This window comes from Mustela nigripes, chromosome 13 (genome assembly GCF_022355385.1).
Source record: "Mustela nigripes isolate SB6536 chromosome 13, MUSNIG.SB6536, whole genome shotgun sequence".
In the NCBI taxonomy this organism is placed as follows: Eukaryota; Metazoa; Chordata; class Mammalia; order Carnivora; family Mustelidae; genus Mustela; species Mustela nigripes.
The window spans coordinates 131,611,984-131,628,141 of NC_081569.1; the positions used below are offsets into that span (position 1 = coordinate 131,611,984).

The window sequence follows — 16,158 nt, forward strand, 5'->3', positions numbered from 1 at the left end:
TTCAAAGAAGGGGGGTAGATACAGACCACACCACTGATACGATACTTCAAGGAGTATCGTATCAGTATCTGATTAGAAGAAGGGCATATGGGATGGAATCTGCTATTGTAGCCATCTTTGGCAAATATGATGTGCCACAGTTTGTATTACTTTTAAGATAAGAGTATAAATAATGTGCATAATATGTAAAAAGAGGACCGTTGACAGAAAATAATGGTGTATAAGTTCAGTAGAATTTTGTGTGCTTTTCCTGTCTAAGTAAAGTATGATGCTGAACATAAGATGCCTAAACAGGAAGAGGAGAAATAGATTTTGAACTTTCTTTAGTATCAATGAAGCAGCAAACTGAAAAATGGAGACAAAAATTTATAAACAAGGTGAAAAATAAGATTTGTAGTTTGGATTTTTTGTTTTTGAAAAAATGCTTTTATTTTAGTTTAATGGCTACTTGTTTTTTTTTTTTAATTTTAACAATTGGAGAATTATTTGGGAAACTGCTTTCTAGTATGATAGATTTGAGAAACTTGGTGTCAGTGTTACTCTATGCATCAAGTTTGTTTTGTCTATCAACTTTTAAGGAATACTACGTAATCTTTTTTAGGATTGTACAATTTTATCTGCTAAATTTCTGGTAAATAGCTTAAAATTTCTGTGGAACAAGAAAATTTGCCAAGTTGTAGAATGTTTGATTGTGTTATTATTTTTTATAAAGACTTACTTATTTGAGAGAGAGAGAGCACTAGTGGGGAAGGAGCAGAGGGAGAGGGAGAGAATCTCAGGCCGACTCCTGCTGAGCAGGGAGCCCTACTTGGATCTCAGTCTCAAGACCCTTAGGTCATGACTTGAGTTGAAATCAAGAGTCAGTTGCTTAACTGACTGAGCCACCCAGATGCCCCTATTTGGTTGTATTATTGATCACATTTACTCACCAGTTGCATGAATTGCCTTTGGCAGTTTTGAATATAGCTAGTATTTAATTTCTGAATGTAATGGGATAATATTTTTAGGTAATCCTCTAAGTATTACATAGAGATGTTGATCCATTTACTTTATGTGGGAAATAAGCTATATAATTCATATATACCAGTATATATGTGTGTACACACACACACACACACACACACACACACACACACACACTCACACACACTCATTATCTTTTAGGTCCAGAAAGATTTTCTTGCTGTCTAGATTTGAGCCTAATATGGCAGAGATGATTCAGTTCTATTTTCCAACTACTCACAGATATCTTACGGTAGAAAATGACTGAACTGGTTCTTGTGACATTAGAGGTAATCTCAGAAGTTTGCTCTTAACTGTGAATAATCCGAATTGACTGAGTTTGTGAAACAATGTATTTTGGTTCAAAGGTATGATAATTGGGAAAGCTGTTTTAATTTTTTTTTTCATATTTAAAAACATGTTTTCTAGTAGACATAAATTGGGAATAATGACTAGTATAAAATATTGTGTCTTAAATAACAACAACAAATATGTGCATATCTATAAAAAGTGTATATATATATAGCCTGCAAGGATTAACTTGCCTTCTTTTTTAGTTTTAAGCATTTTTAAAGCCCACTTTTGCTTTTAAGAAGTCTGAGTAGGTAAATTTCTGATAACATCTTTTCCAGGTTTATCTTTCCTCCATTCTGCGGGCCTGTGCCTGAGGGGATAAAAATCCCTTGAGTGAGTGAAATACTGCTTTCTGTCTGAAGCTAAAACAAACAATATTAAAAACTTCTAGAATACCCTATGGAAATTGCAAATATGCTGGTGTTTACTCTGTGGCACTCTGTTCAATTCATGGAAGGAGGTGAATGATGAAGTTCTCTTCTGAAGATGAATGAATATTGGAACACCTGGATGGCTCAGTCAGTTGGGCGCCTGCCTTGACTCTGGTCATGATCTCAGGGTCCTGGGGTGGAGCCACACAATGGGCTTCCTGCTCAGCCGGAAGTCTGCTTCTCCCTCTCCCTCTGCCTCCCCACGAGCTTGCTCTCTCTCAAATAAAATATTTAGAAAGATGAATGATTATGTAAATATTCTTTTAAAATACAAAAAAGATTTTTGAATAATTGTGAAAGGCAGAAATTAAAATTTTCTTCTTTTTTTAAAGATCATATTTATTTTACAGAGAGAGACACAGTGAGAGAGGGAACATAAGCCGGAGAGTGGGAGAGAGAGAAGCAGTTTTCCTGCTGAGCAGGGAGCCCCATGTAGGACTTGATCCCAGGACTCTGGAATCCTGACCTGAGCCAAAGGCAGATGCTTAATGACTGAGCCACCCAGGTGCCCCAGAAATTATATTTCTTTGGGATTAGTGGTTATCCTACTTATTCTGATTTCTAAAATTATGATGACTTTCTGTTGGAAAAATGGCATTCAGTTCATGCTTGTACAGATTTTTGGCAAAAGAGAAGTTGTGTGATTTTATTCTCTTGAACTCCCCACCCCCATTATTAAAAAATATAACACCTTTTATGTTTGAAACGTTTAACAAAAGTGTTTAAAATTTATGGTAAGGAAGTGATTGGCATAGCATAAAATTTACCATATTAACTGTTTTTTAGTGTATAGTTCAGTAACATTAATAAGTATATTCACATTGTTAAACAGCCAATCTCCAGAACTTTTCATCTTGTAGAACTGAAACTCTATACGTATTAAATAACACCTTCTTTATTCTCCCCTCCCTCTAACCCCTGGTAACCAGGATTCTGTTTCTGTCTATGAATTTGACTACTGTAGATACCACATTATAAATGGAATCATACAGAATTGTCTTTTTGTGACTGGCTTCTTTTTTTTTTTTTAATTTATTTTTTATTTATTTTCAGCATAACAGTATTCATTATTTTTGCACCACACCCATTGCTCCATGCAATCCGTGCCCTCTATAGTATCCACAACCTGGTACCCCAACCTCCCACCCCCCCGCCACTTCAGACCCCTCAGATTGTTTTTCAGAGTCCATAGTCTCTCATGGTGACTGGCTTATTTCACTGAGCGTGATGTCCTCGAGGACATTTGATATAGTACATGCCAGAATTTCCTTCTTCTTCTTCTTGTTCTTCTTCTTCTTCTTCTTTTTTTTTTTTTTTGGTAGAGAGAAGGAAAGAGGGGGGGCAGAAGGAGAGGGAGAGAGAGAATCTTAAGCAGGTTCCACACCCAGCATGAAGCCTGAGATCATGACCTGAGCGGAAATCAGGAGTCAGATACCTAACCAATTGAGCCTCATAGACACTCCAGCAGTGTTCCTTTTTATTATTGAGTATTCTATTGTTTAGTTTTACCTAATTTTATTTATGTCTTTTTAAAAGATTTTATTTTTAGGTCACCTCTATACTCAGTGTGGGGCTTGAACTTATAACCCTGAGATCAACAGTCACCTGCTCTACTGCCTGAGCCAGCCAAGCACCCCTCAATACCAATTTTAAAAATTAATTCATTGATGGGTATTTGGATTGGCTTTTCTTATATTTATCATCTCATCATTTTAAAATAATTTTATTTATTTATTTATTTATTTATTTATTTTTTTTAAAGATTTTATTTATTTGCCAGAGATAGAGAGAAAGAGTACATACAAGCAGGCAGAGAGGCAGGCAGAGGCAGCGAGAGAAGCAGGCTCCCCGCCGAGCAAGGAGCCCGATGTGGGACTCGATCCCAGGACCCTGGAATCATGACCTGAGCCGAAGGCAGCGGCCCAACCAACTGAGCCACCCAGGCGTCCCTTATTTATTTATTTTAGAGAGAGAGTATGAACTGGAGGGGTAAAGAGGGAGGGAGAGAGAATCTCAAGCAGACTGTGTGGAGTGTGGAGCTCTGTGCGAGGGCTCAATCTTACAACCCTGAGATTGTGACCTGAGCTGAAACCAAGAATTAGATGCTTAACAGATTATGCCACCCAGGTGTCACTATCTCATCATTTAAACATTTTCTCCTTTGTATATTTAATATATACATATGTTTAATATAATACATCTAAATATAATATATACATATATTGAGGGATATATTCAAATATTTTAGTAACAGGTACAGGATCAAAAAAGTTTGGAGGTTACTGTTCTAATCCAGAATAGTCAGAAAACAGAAAACAACTAGAATTATCCTCAGTCACAGGTCTTATTGTACCATTTATGATTAATTACTGAAAATTATTGAAAAAAGGTGAATTTCTTAATGTGATATTTGAGGAGCTGTACCTTATCCATCCTTCCTATCTGTTTTCTCGCTACATTTCAGTCTTGTAGCTCAGTGCTGCGTTTTAGATTATTCTCACCAAATTCCTTGTATTTCCTTTATTACATAATGTTCTGCCTTTGAGTTTTGGCCAACTCTTTGCATTGCCTAGAATGCTGTTCCCTGCCCACCTTGCCTTTTTAGAGGTACTATGATATATCATTTGAACTCCAGCTAAAGCACTTCTCTGAAGTGCTCCCTGGCTTATCCAAGTCAATTTAATTGCTTTATTTTGTGCACTAACTGTGTTATGTGGTATGTATCTTTATTGTAGCAGCTCTCAAACTAAATTGCAGTTATTAGTGTGTCTGCTTCCTTTCCTAGACTGCTACTCCTTGAGGACAAAGAAGGGGTCTTATTCATCAGTACTTGTATTGTATGAGTGAAAGGGTAGTATAGTAGCCTTGTGGGTGGGGCCTTCTGGATGGAGGGCTACCCATTATCTCAGTTTTCAATTATTTTGTTAATTATTTTAGGTCCATACCTATACAGGTTGAGGGTCAGCTCAAGAGCTCATAAACAACTTTATGGAATCATTTCCCTGAGGACATAGAAAAAAGGAAAAAAAAAAAGTTTTGTCTGCCCACTTGAAGGCAAGGTTTCCCCTTGGAATTTTCACCCCTGGAGGCTTTCAGTTTTCAGATGCTCTTGCTGCTGCTGCTGTACCCACCACAGAAGACCTTGGAGAACTGGAACATGAGAGGATGGGGAGAAGAGAGAAAATTCTCAAGGGATTCACTCCTATTTTTCTGAGCTTTATTTATTTATTTTTATTAAAGCCTTTGACAGAGAGAGAGCTAGAGTCAGAGAGAGCACACACAAGCAGGGAGAGCAGCAGGTAGAGGGAGAGAGGGCGAAGCAGGCTTCTTGCTCAGCAGGGATCCTGATGTGGGCTCCATCTCTGGACCTTGGGATCATTTCCAGAGCCAGAGGCAGACACTTAACTGACTGAGCCACCTAGGCACCCCATCTTTTTCTGAGCTTTAGAAGCTCTCTTTCCTAGCTTTGAGCCAGGGCTAGAGGACTTCTGTCTTTCTTTTCACCTGGATCTCATAGTGGTCACTTAGAAGTTTTGGATTATGTTATGTCTAGGCTGGGAAGTACTAGAGGGAAAAAATGGTAAACTCATAGCTAGTTCAGTGGTACTTTGAATTCTGGTGCTCTTCCTGGATCTGTCTGTAATATTTACTTTTCAGGGTCTTCAAATAGTTGTTCATGCATTCCACCCACGTTTTATAGTTTAGTTCATTGAGAGATAAATGGAGGTGTTTGTTTACTTTATTACCAAATGGGAAGTCTTCCCAAAACTTTTGTTTTAACATTTTATTTTTCTATACTTTTAGATTCGTAGGAAGTTGAAAAAGAAGATAGAGAGGTCTAGTGTGACTTTTACCCAGTTTCCCCCAGTGGTTATGTTCTACATAATTATAGCATAATACTCCAGCAAGGAAACTAACATTAACACCAATTTTTGTTATAAACATTTCAGATATACAAGAATGTTGAAGGAAGGGGTGCCTGGATGGTTCAGTGGGTTAGGCCTCTGCCTTCGGCTCAGGTCATGATCATGGAGTCCTGGGATTGAGCCCTGCATCAGGCTTTCCGTTCAATGGGGAGCCTGCTTCCTGCTGTCTCTCTGCCTGCCTCTCTGCCAGCTTGTGATCTCTTTCCATCAAATAAATAAATAAAATCTTAAAAAAAAAAAGTGTTGAAGGAATAGTACATTGAACATCTGTATATCTGAGTGATAATTCAGTAACTTAAATGTTTTACCATACTTGGCTTTTATATATATATATATATATATATATACATATATATACATATATATGTATATATATATATATTCATTCTAATATGTGCATATTCTTTTGTCTGTGAACCACTTGAAAGCACATTGCAGGCATCAGCATACTTCACCCCTAAGTACTTAGTTTTATCTTCCAAAAATAAAAAAGGATATTATATTTTAATAAACATTTAATAAAAGCAGATTATTTTTCTATATAACTCTAATACCATTATCATACCTAAGAATACAGTATGAATGGGGGAGGGGAGACAGTAGTCATAATGTTCCAGGGCTTTTGTTTTGAAGGCTTAAGATATTGTTTGAGGAGATGACCCTCCTGATGATGTACTCTTGGTGATAGTTTTGAGCTCCTACCATGTATGTGTGCAATTCAAAGCCCAGGGAGCCTCCTAATTCTGTATTCTTGTTTTCTGTCACTTTTTCCCCAGCTCACACTTCCTACAGCTGTCTGAGCAGATCCTTAGAATAGTTCTTATCAAGAGATTATCATTTTGTTGCACTGATTTAGGACTAGCATGTAACTTTGGTTTTAGTTATTAGGAAAGTACAGTTATAGTTGTGGTAGTTTTTGATAATGGTGATGTGTAAGGATTGTATCCAACTGGAAAGTAATTGAAAACCTGGCTACGAGGCTTAAACAAAGAAAGGTCTGTTTTTCTTACATAAGTCTGGAATGAGGCAGTTGCTCATGTTGCTTCAGTGGCTCAACAATATTGGGGCCCGTATCTTTGTGATTTGCTTGGTCCTAAGATAGCTACAACTCCAGCCTTCTACCCGCATTTAAGGAGAAAGGCAAAAGGTCCAGACCAAGCAAAAGCTTTCCTATAACTGCTTCTAGAAAGTTACTTTTAGTGTCTCCTGGACCAAAATTGGGTCCTATGCTTACTTCTAACTGTAAGTAGCCTTTTGGCCTCTATCGTGAGGTACAAGGAGGAAGGAAGGATTTACGAATGGCTTTTTGGGCAGCCAGTTAACAGCATCTGTCACAATTAGATGATTGCATTCATTTTACTTCAGAAGTTCTTTTGACATCAGTATTGTATTCCCCACATAGGTGCTTTACAGTTACATAGTAACAAAAGGAATTTTAAATTTAGTTGTGAAGGTGAGCTTTTTGGTTATGCAGGATAAGCTTCATCTTGAATTTTGGGACCTTGGGCAGGTTTTTGAATATGTAAGCATCTGTTTTCTCATATGTGAAATGGCGTTAATAATACCTGACTTTTAGGGTACTTGTGAAGTGGGAAGGAGATAATTTATGTAAAGTACTTAATATAGTGCCTGCTGTTTTGGTGGGGTGACAAGGAGATGTTATAATTGTTTGGTGAGTAGATGTGCTAGAGTAGAAGAACATGGACTTCATAGTTAACAGACTTGATTCCTAGTGTCACTACACAGTAAGTGTATGGTCTTGGGCACATCATGTAATCTCTCTGAGAAAGTTTATTAACATGCAGTGTTTATCTCTTAGGATTGTTTGAAGGATTAAAGATTATATATGTACAGTGTGGCACCATGTAAGCTCTCAGTAAAAAGCATCTGTACCTGCTGTTTTTAGTTATTATTATTGTAATTTGGGATCCATATAATAGGTAGGGAATCAGTCATTGAATTTACTTTAGAAATTTATTTGAGGTTTACTTTATTTGTAATTAAAGGATTACTGTTGATTAGTAGTGAAAATTTTTCATCTGTTCCAAAAAATCAGCTGCAGAAACCAGATAGTGTTACTGTGAAAAACAACTTTTTTTTTTTTTAAATAAAATGTTTATTTTTAAGTTATCTGTACACCTAATGTAGGGCTTGAATTTATAACCCTGAGATCAAGAGTCGCCTGCTCCACTGACTGAGCCAACCAGGTACCACAACAAAAAACTTTAAATTTAGTTGCGAAGGTGAGCTTTTGGTTACGTAATACAAAATTGGACTTGAATTTTAGGACTTTGGCATAATGATATTGTGTTGTGAATCTTGCTTATTCTTTTTTGCTCAACACGATCTTAAGATTTAAACTTGCTTATTTATTATTTATTTAGTTATTTAGTTAGTTAGTTAGTAGCCAGTGTGGAACCCAGTGCAGGGCTTGAACTCACAACCCTGAGCTCAAGACCTGGGCTGAGATCAAAAGTCGGACACTTAAATAACTTGAGCCACGCATGTATCCCAAGATTCAAACATGTTTAAAATCTAGTGTGTAACTACTGACTGTTGTATAATAACCCATTCTATGTGGATTTTTACATTTTATTTACATGTTTCTTTAATGAATCTTTAGGTGTGGCTTGGAAACTGCTAACACAAATAGTACTGTTATGTATTTTCTTATACATATTCCCTATTGAATTATGCAGTGGTTTCCCTGTGGTATATACTGAGGAAAGGAATTACTGGTCTATATACATACTTAATTTTACTTAATATTGCCAGATTGTTTTTCAGAGTGGTTGCCCATTTTATGCTCCTACCAGTAGTATTTTAGGGTTTCTATTTCCTTAAATCCTCACCAGCATTCGGTTTTACCCATCTTTTTAGCCTTGTCAATCTAATGGGTATAATGTAGTGTTTTGTTTTTCTTTTCTTTCCCTTTCTTTATTTTAGAGAAAGAGAGAGGGAGGGAGAGAGCATGAGTTGGGAGAGGAGAGACTGAGGGAGAGGGGGAGAGAGAATTCCAAGCAAACTTCACACTGAGCATGGAGCTTGGCGCAGGGCTTGATCCCAAGATCCTGAGATCACAGCCTGAGTCAAAATCAAGAGTCAGATGCTTAACTAACTGAGCCATCCACTGAGGCACCCCGAGTAGTGTTTTGTTTTAGTTTACATTTTTGTGATTTGAGAGTGATATTTGGCATCTATTTATTTACTTATTTTTAAAAATATTTTATTTATTTATTTGATAGAGATTACAAGTAGTCATAGAGGCAGGCAGGGAGAGAAGAGGAAGCAGGCTCCCCGCTGAGCAGAGAGCCTGATGTGGGGCTCGATCCAGGGACCCTGAGACCATGACCTGAGCTGAAGACAGAGGCTTTAACCCACTGAGCCACCCAGGTGCCCCTTGGCATCTATTCATTGATACCATTTGGGTTTTCCCTGCATATTGACTAAAAATATTACCCAAATAATGCATATTGTAGATATTTTAAAAAATTGTCTCTACTTTTTTTCTTGTTATTTTGTGTTTTGTTGTAGATTTAAAAAAATATTAAGATCATCTCTAATATTTTAATGTAGTGATAATGGCTATTAATATTGGCTGTATCTTTCTGGCTGTTAAAATTCATACATATACAAATTCATATACACACAAATATATATATATTTGTTAATAGGATCACATGCCTGTGTATGCTGATTTTTTGTAATGTACATTTTTCATTTCACAATGATTTATGACCATTTTCCTGTGTTATTGGAAATATATCTACATTACCATGTAGTGGGTGCATATAATTTAATTTTATGTCCTTAAGTTATTTAATCTTATATTGCGGGACATATATGCTATTTTTTTTTCTCATTAACGGTGCTTTGGTGAACTGTTAATCAAGCGTAAGCCGACATTTTGATGAGGCAAGGCTAGAGGGATTATGCTCTTGCTCCCTTTGTGAAACTAGATTTGTAAGAGCAAGTTGCAGGCTGTCTCCATTTATTTTCCGCTTGGATTCTAGGGCGGCTGTTAACGCTTCATTTTATAAAGACAACGTCTAGCCCTCCGTGTTCCAAGGCTAGAGTTTAAAGACTTCCCAGTTAGCCTTTATTCTATCTTTTCTTCCTCTGTCAAGGCCTAGTTAACAAAGAATAGTGAAACAGTGAGTAGACCTGTATTTAAATATCATTGTCTCGTCTGATAGAGGGGTTGGTTGCTAAATTTCAGCTATAAAGAACTCATCTAAATTGATAACTTCCTTTTAATTTTTAAAATGTTACTAGCTTTGTATTATAAAAGTAAAAATGTTTGTTGTAAAACAGTTGAGAAAACATAGAAAACCATAAAGAAAATAAAATTCCTATAATCCTACTCAAAGATAACTGCTATTACAATTATATCTTAATCTTTTTAGATGTTTTTTCTAGGTGGTGTGCACCAGCTCACCAGAACCAGTAATTAAAGAATTGTGCAAGCCCAAATCATTGGTAACTTGATGTTAGCAATGGTGGGGGTAGTTACACCATGGAAATTGGTAAATGGTGTAAACCAGGGCTTCCTTCTCTCTGCCTAATTCTGTCCAGAGCCAGTTTTTTGGCACACTGTTGCATTTATACATTATATCAATAAGAAGAGATCTACTTCATTTTTAATGGCTTCTTAGAAGTCCGTTGTATAGATCAGTGGTTCTTAGTGTGGTCCTTGGAGGAGCAGTGTCAGTGTTAGCTGGAAAACTTTAGAAATGCAAATTCTTGGCCTCTATCCAGACCTGCAGAATGAGGAGCTCTTCTGTTGGGGCCCAGTAGTCTATGGTCCTACAAGCTCTGTGGGTGATTCTGATGTATGCTAAAGCTTGAGAACCAGTGGTATAGATATACCATAAATGATCAGATTGGTCTGATTATTTCTATGTGATGAATTCCTAGACATATGTTCATTTAAATGTGTTTAGGTGGATATTGCCAAGTTGTATTCAGAAAAGGCTGTACTAGTTTCTATTCCCACATGAAGTCTACATCAATTTCATTTTAGGTTCTAGTTCCATGTAGAGATTCTTTTCTAGCTTCTTTTCTTTTTTTTTTTTTTTTAAGATTTTATTTATTTATTTGACAGAGAGAGATTACAAGTAGGCAGAGAGAGAGAGGAGGAAGCAGGCTCCCTGCTGAGCAGAGAGCCCTGATGCTGGCCTTGATCCCAGGACCCTGGAATCATGACCTGAGCCCAAGGCAGAGGCTTTAGCCCACTGAGCCACCCAGGCGCCCTCTAGCTTCTTTTCTAGCTGTATCTGTATCTGTATCTGTATCCATTTATCTGTGCTAGAACTAATTTCACCAGCATTATCTTCAACAGTAAAGTATTTTATTTGTTTATTTTTTATTTTATTTTATTTATTTATTTGACAGAGATCACAAGTAGGCCGAGAGGCAGGCAGAGAGAGAGAGAGAGAGAGGGAAGCAGGCTTCCTGCGGAGCAGGGAGCCCGATGTGGGGCTCGATCCCAGGACCCTGAGATCATGACCCGAGCCGAAGGCAGCAGCCCAAACCACTGAGCCACCCAGGCACCCCAACAGTAAAGTATTTTAATGCTATTTCTACTTTTAAGAAGAGGATAGTTGAGACATTAAAAAAACAAATAATAGCAAACAAACAAACACCCCCAAACCACTGTGCCTTGTTTGTAGAAGACATCTAAGCATCTTGTGTGGCTCTACCTGTACTCTCCCTGTGAATGATTAACCCATGCTTCTTACCTTCGGCATGTTACATGGTTCTGAAACACCACTTGAAAATATATTAACTCCTTGCTGTGAAAGTTGCTACTAACATTGCTAAGTTGTTAGAAGGGGCAAAAGATCCCAGTAACAGCTTTTGACTCTTCTTGCTTTATACAGACAATAAAGTGGTAAATATCTTAAAGATTTTTGTTTGGCTAGGAGCCAGAATTCATAAGTATTGGTGAAAAGAAGGCTAATTTAAGCAGCTTTGCCATATTTTCATTGGCCCTGTTAATTGGTGCTCCAATTTTTTCATTTTGAACTTTTATTGAAGAACGGTTACAAACACTAACACTGGTGCTTATCCCAACCTTCATCCTTAAGGGACTTCTTTTTTCCCTAGAATGAATGCTTTGGAGTCCAAACTTAATTTTGTGATGGCATTAATAGGGTCTGCCAAATTGCTAAGATTCCAGATTATACAACCTCAGAAATGATTTGATTATTTAGCAATTTAATGTCTTAATTTAAGTAAGTTAACTAATTTTGTTTGAAGTGATGACTCCACAAAGTTTATGTTCTTGACCTGAACAGTTAGTTCTCAGAGATTCTGCTCCGAAGGAAAGATGAACATTGGAGTTGAAATGATAGCACACCCCCCCACTCCCCCGTTCTGTTGTTTCGTCTTACCTTCCAGTCCAGTGTGGTAGTTTGGAGAGCGACTTAGGCTTGGTCAAGTCATCTGATTTCTTTGTGCCGCAGCTTTCTTATCTGTAAAATTGAGCTACTGATACCTCTCTCACAGGATTATTATCAGAATTAAATGCAACATGATATGTAATGTGCACAGCATAATTCTCTCATAGGTACCTAGTAATTGATAGATGCTTTTTGATTTCTCTTAATAGTAAATATTCCTTTTTTTTTTTTAAGATTGATTTATTTATTTGAGAGTGTGTGCAAGCAGGGGGTGGGGCAGAGGGAAAGAATTTCAAGCTGACTCCCTGCTGAATGATCTCGTCCTGAGATCATGACCTGAGGCAAAATCAAGAGTCTGACACGCAACTACTGAGCCACCCAGCTGCTTGAATGTAAGCTTTGTAGCTCTCTCCTTGGTATTTCCTTTTTTGGGTCTTGTCCTCCTTTCAGAATTTGGTATAAACCATGACCCCTCTTATCAGAAAAATGCACCTGTCCATTAAACTTGACTGAATGTTGGGGACTTTGTAGGTTACCCCCCTCCCCTACCCCACCCTGCCAAAACTCATCTGTGAACCAAGTTGAGGATCTTTGCAGAACAGCTCCTTGGCAGACTCTCCAGTTTCTTGGCTTTAATTGTCATCCCAGTGTAGATGGATGGCTCCTAAGTCTGGTTGTTTGCCTTGTGAACTTCTTTCTACCTGCTGGACATATTTATCATGGTATCTTTATGTACTAGAGACTTAATAAGTGAATGGAGAAATAGATCACACATTTTAATTGTTGATACAGGCAAAATAAATTATGACACTGTATGGCTAGAGTTACCTTTACCTTACTCACTGTAAATTATAGCTATAAAGTTAAATGAAGTTAGGTACTGATTTAGGCACAACTGTCTCATTTCCTCCTGTACCCATTGAAATTTAAGTGTAAACCTACGCAAAGGGTTTTGGTCACCAATTATAGTGAGGACATGAGTTTCCAAGAACCCTATCATGTGGTAGCTTCTTTCACACTATAAGGTTAGGGGCACTTGGGTATAGCTCAGTTGGTTTAACGTCTGACTCTTGATAACCGTTCAGGTCATGATCTTTGGGTCCTGGGATCGAGCTTCACATCAGGCTCTGCACTCTGCATGGAATCGCCTTAGGATTCTCTCTCTCAAATAAATAAATAAATCTCAACAAACAAACAATTTGTTTAAAGCCAGAGTATAAACTCATATGAAAATTTGCTATTTCACTTTAAAGTAGTATCATAGTCAACTGTATATTATTAGTATTAGAACTTTGTGCCTTCATCTCTTCCATCTCTTCTCCTCCCCACAGTTTTAGTTAGGGCTCTAATAGTTGGAGGGGACAGAAACCCACTTTAAAGGGGAAAAGTGTTATTGGCCCAAGTAATTGAGTAATTCAAAGTCAAGTCTGATTTCATAGAGATTTAGGGGCTCAAATGACTGTCAGGGGCTCTCACTTTTATTCCTTATTTCTCAGCTCTATTTTTCTTTACCTCTTTTTTTTTTTTTGACACTACATATTCTTTTTATTTCTCTGTTATTTTCAGAATTGAAAGTTATGAAAAAGTAATGGATTATGGCTCAAATCAGTTTGTGTTTCTTTTTTTTTTATTTTTTTATTTTTTATTTTATTTATTTATTTATTTATTTGAGAGAGAGACAGTGAGAGCGAGCATGAGCGAGGAGAAGGTCAGAGGGAGAAGCAGACTCCCCATGGAGCTGGGAGCCCGATGCAGGACTCGATCCTGGGATTCCAGGATCATGACTTGAGCCAAAGGCAGTTGTCCAACCAACTGAGCCACTTAGGTGTCCCAATCAGTTTGTTTTTTAACATGAAATTAACTTAACATGACTGAATTTACCATAAGAAGTAAAAAAATAAAATGGTGAGAGAGAAAGCCTGAGGTAGACTTCTTTCCATTATGTTCTTTTTTAATATTTTTTTTGGATATAGCTAAACCTTTTTTTTTTAATTTTTTATTTTTTCAGCGTAACATTATTCATTATTTTTGCACCAGACCCAGTGCTCCATGCAATCCGTGCCCTCTCCAGTTCCCACCACCTGGATCCCCCAACCTCCCACCACCACCCCTTCAAGACCCTCTTTACCTCTTTTCTTTCTGAGACAGGTAGTTTTCTTTATGTAGTCAAGGAAGAAGGCTGGAAGCAGCTCTAGTTTATGTTGGTTTTATAACTGCAGTCATAGCAGAAGAGAGGTAATCTTCCTCATAGTGTCAGAAAAAATTCCGGGGAAAGACTTTGGACTTGATTGCTGAATTACCTATATAAATGATCCTCAAATTGTGGTCCCTGGCCCAGTATCATCAGCACCATCTGGGAGATATTAGCACTGTAAATTCTGGGGCCTCTTCCCAGACATACTGAGTCTGGAACCAGCATTCTGTGCTTTAACAAGCCTTCCTGGTGAGTCTGATGTATGCTGAAGTTTGAGAAGCACTGATCTATGTTACCAGAACTCACAGCTGTCTGAAATAGAGAAGAATACCCTTTACCTTTGGAATAATTACTGGTTTTATTACCTTCCCTAACAATGCCCCTGGAAACAATTTTTTAAAATTTAAATTTCTGCAAGATTATGGTCTGTACCGTTCATTCATCTGAAATGTTCTCTTTAAGTAGATGAGTTTCTCTAAATTTTTTTTTAAGATTACATTTATTTGAGAGAGTGCATGTGAGCACGAGTGGGGGGAGGGGCAGAGGGAGAGGGAGAAGCAGACTCTGTGCTGAGAGGGAGTTCTGTGGGGCTCGATCCCAGGACCCTAAGATTATGACCTGAGCTAAAGTCAGACACTTAACTGACTGAGCCACCCAAATACCCCTCTGATTTTTTTTAATGATACATTAAATCATACATTTAATGATACAAAGTAGCATTATTTGCATGCCATATATATACCAGTCAGGTCAAATATGTTTTATACACAGGCCTTTAATCCTTCACAGAATGCTGTAAAATAGGTCGTGGTTCCCATTGTTGCTAAAAAGAAAACTGAGGCTGACAGAGGTTTGTCTAAGGTGGACTAAGGTTGTCTATCAAATAACTGGAAAAGTAAAGTTTGAATGTAGATACTCAAGGCATTTTATAGAGGGTCTGCTTTGTGAAGGGATCTGTTACAAGTATCAGGAGTACAAAACTGGTTAAGACCTAGTCTTTGTCCTCCATAAAGAAGACAGCCAGTACAGGGTAATAATGGCTCCAGTAACAAAGATACTGAAAGAATAATTTGGGAAGCAGTGGAGGGAGCTTCTAACTGGCTTGGCTTGGCTTGGGGAAGGCTTCAAAAAAGGGTGTGATTTTTGATGTTTGAGTAGATATCATTTTAAAAATTCCTTTGATAAACACAAAAATCTCATTCTACTTTCATGTTTAATGACATTTCAAAATAAACTACTTCTAAAAGCAAATCAAAGCAATGATAACTTTAGAATGGTTTTTCGAACCACATTTGCCCTTTATCCCAATTTCTAATGTGTTCTCAAAGGAGAGGCTTGTTTTAGCCCTTAAGAATTTTCTTTTCTTTTTCTTTTTTAATATTTTATTTATTTGTGGGACGCCTGGGTGGCTTAGTTGGTTAAGCAGCTGCCTTCAGCTCAGGTCATGGTCCCGGCATCCTGGGATCGAGTCCCACATCGGGCTTCTTGCTCCGCAGGGAGACTGCTTCTCCCTCTGACTCTGCCTGCCACTCTGTCTGCCTGTGCTCGCTCTCGCTCGCTCCCTCTCTGACAAATAAATAAATAAAATCTTAAAAAAAAAAAAGATTTTATTTATTTGTGAGAGAGAGAGAGCACAAATGGGGAGCAGCAGGCTGATGGAGAAGCAGGCTCCCCACTGAGAAAGGAGCCCAAGTTCAGAACTTGGTCTCAGGTTCATGACCTGAGCTGAAGGCAGACACTCAACCTGCTGAGCCACCCAGGTGTCTCAGAACTTCATAATTTTCAAAGCTACATTGTAAGCCATGGGAGATGTGCCATAATTTATTCAACCACTCCCCCCGATTTTT

At 37.7% G+C, this 16,158-nt stretch overlaps 1 protein-coding gene across 8 annotated transcripts in view; it reads left to right on the plus strand.

Moving 5' to 3' along the window:
• NUMB (NUMB endocytic adaptor protein) overlaps positions 1-16,158 on the plus strand; it is a 189,381-nt gene that overhangs the window by 48,500 nt on the left and 124,723 nt on the right. The gene's annotated exons all lie outside the window — the stretch shown is intronic.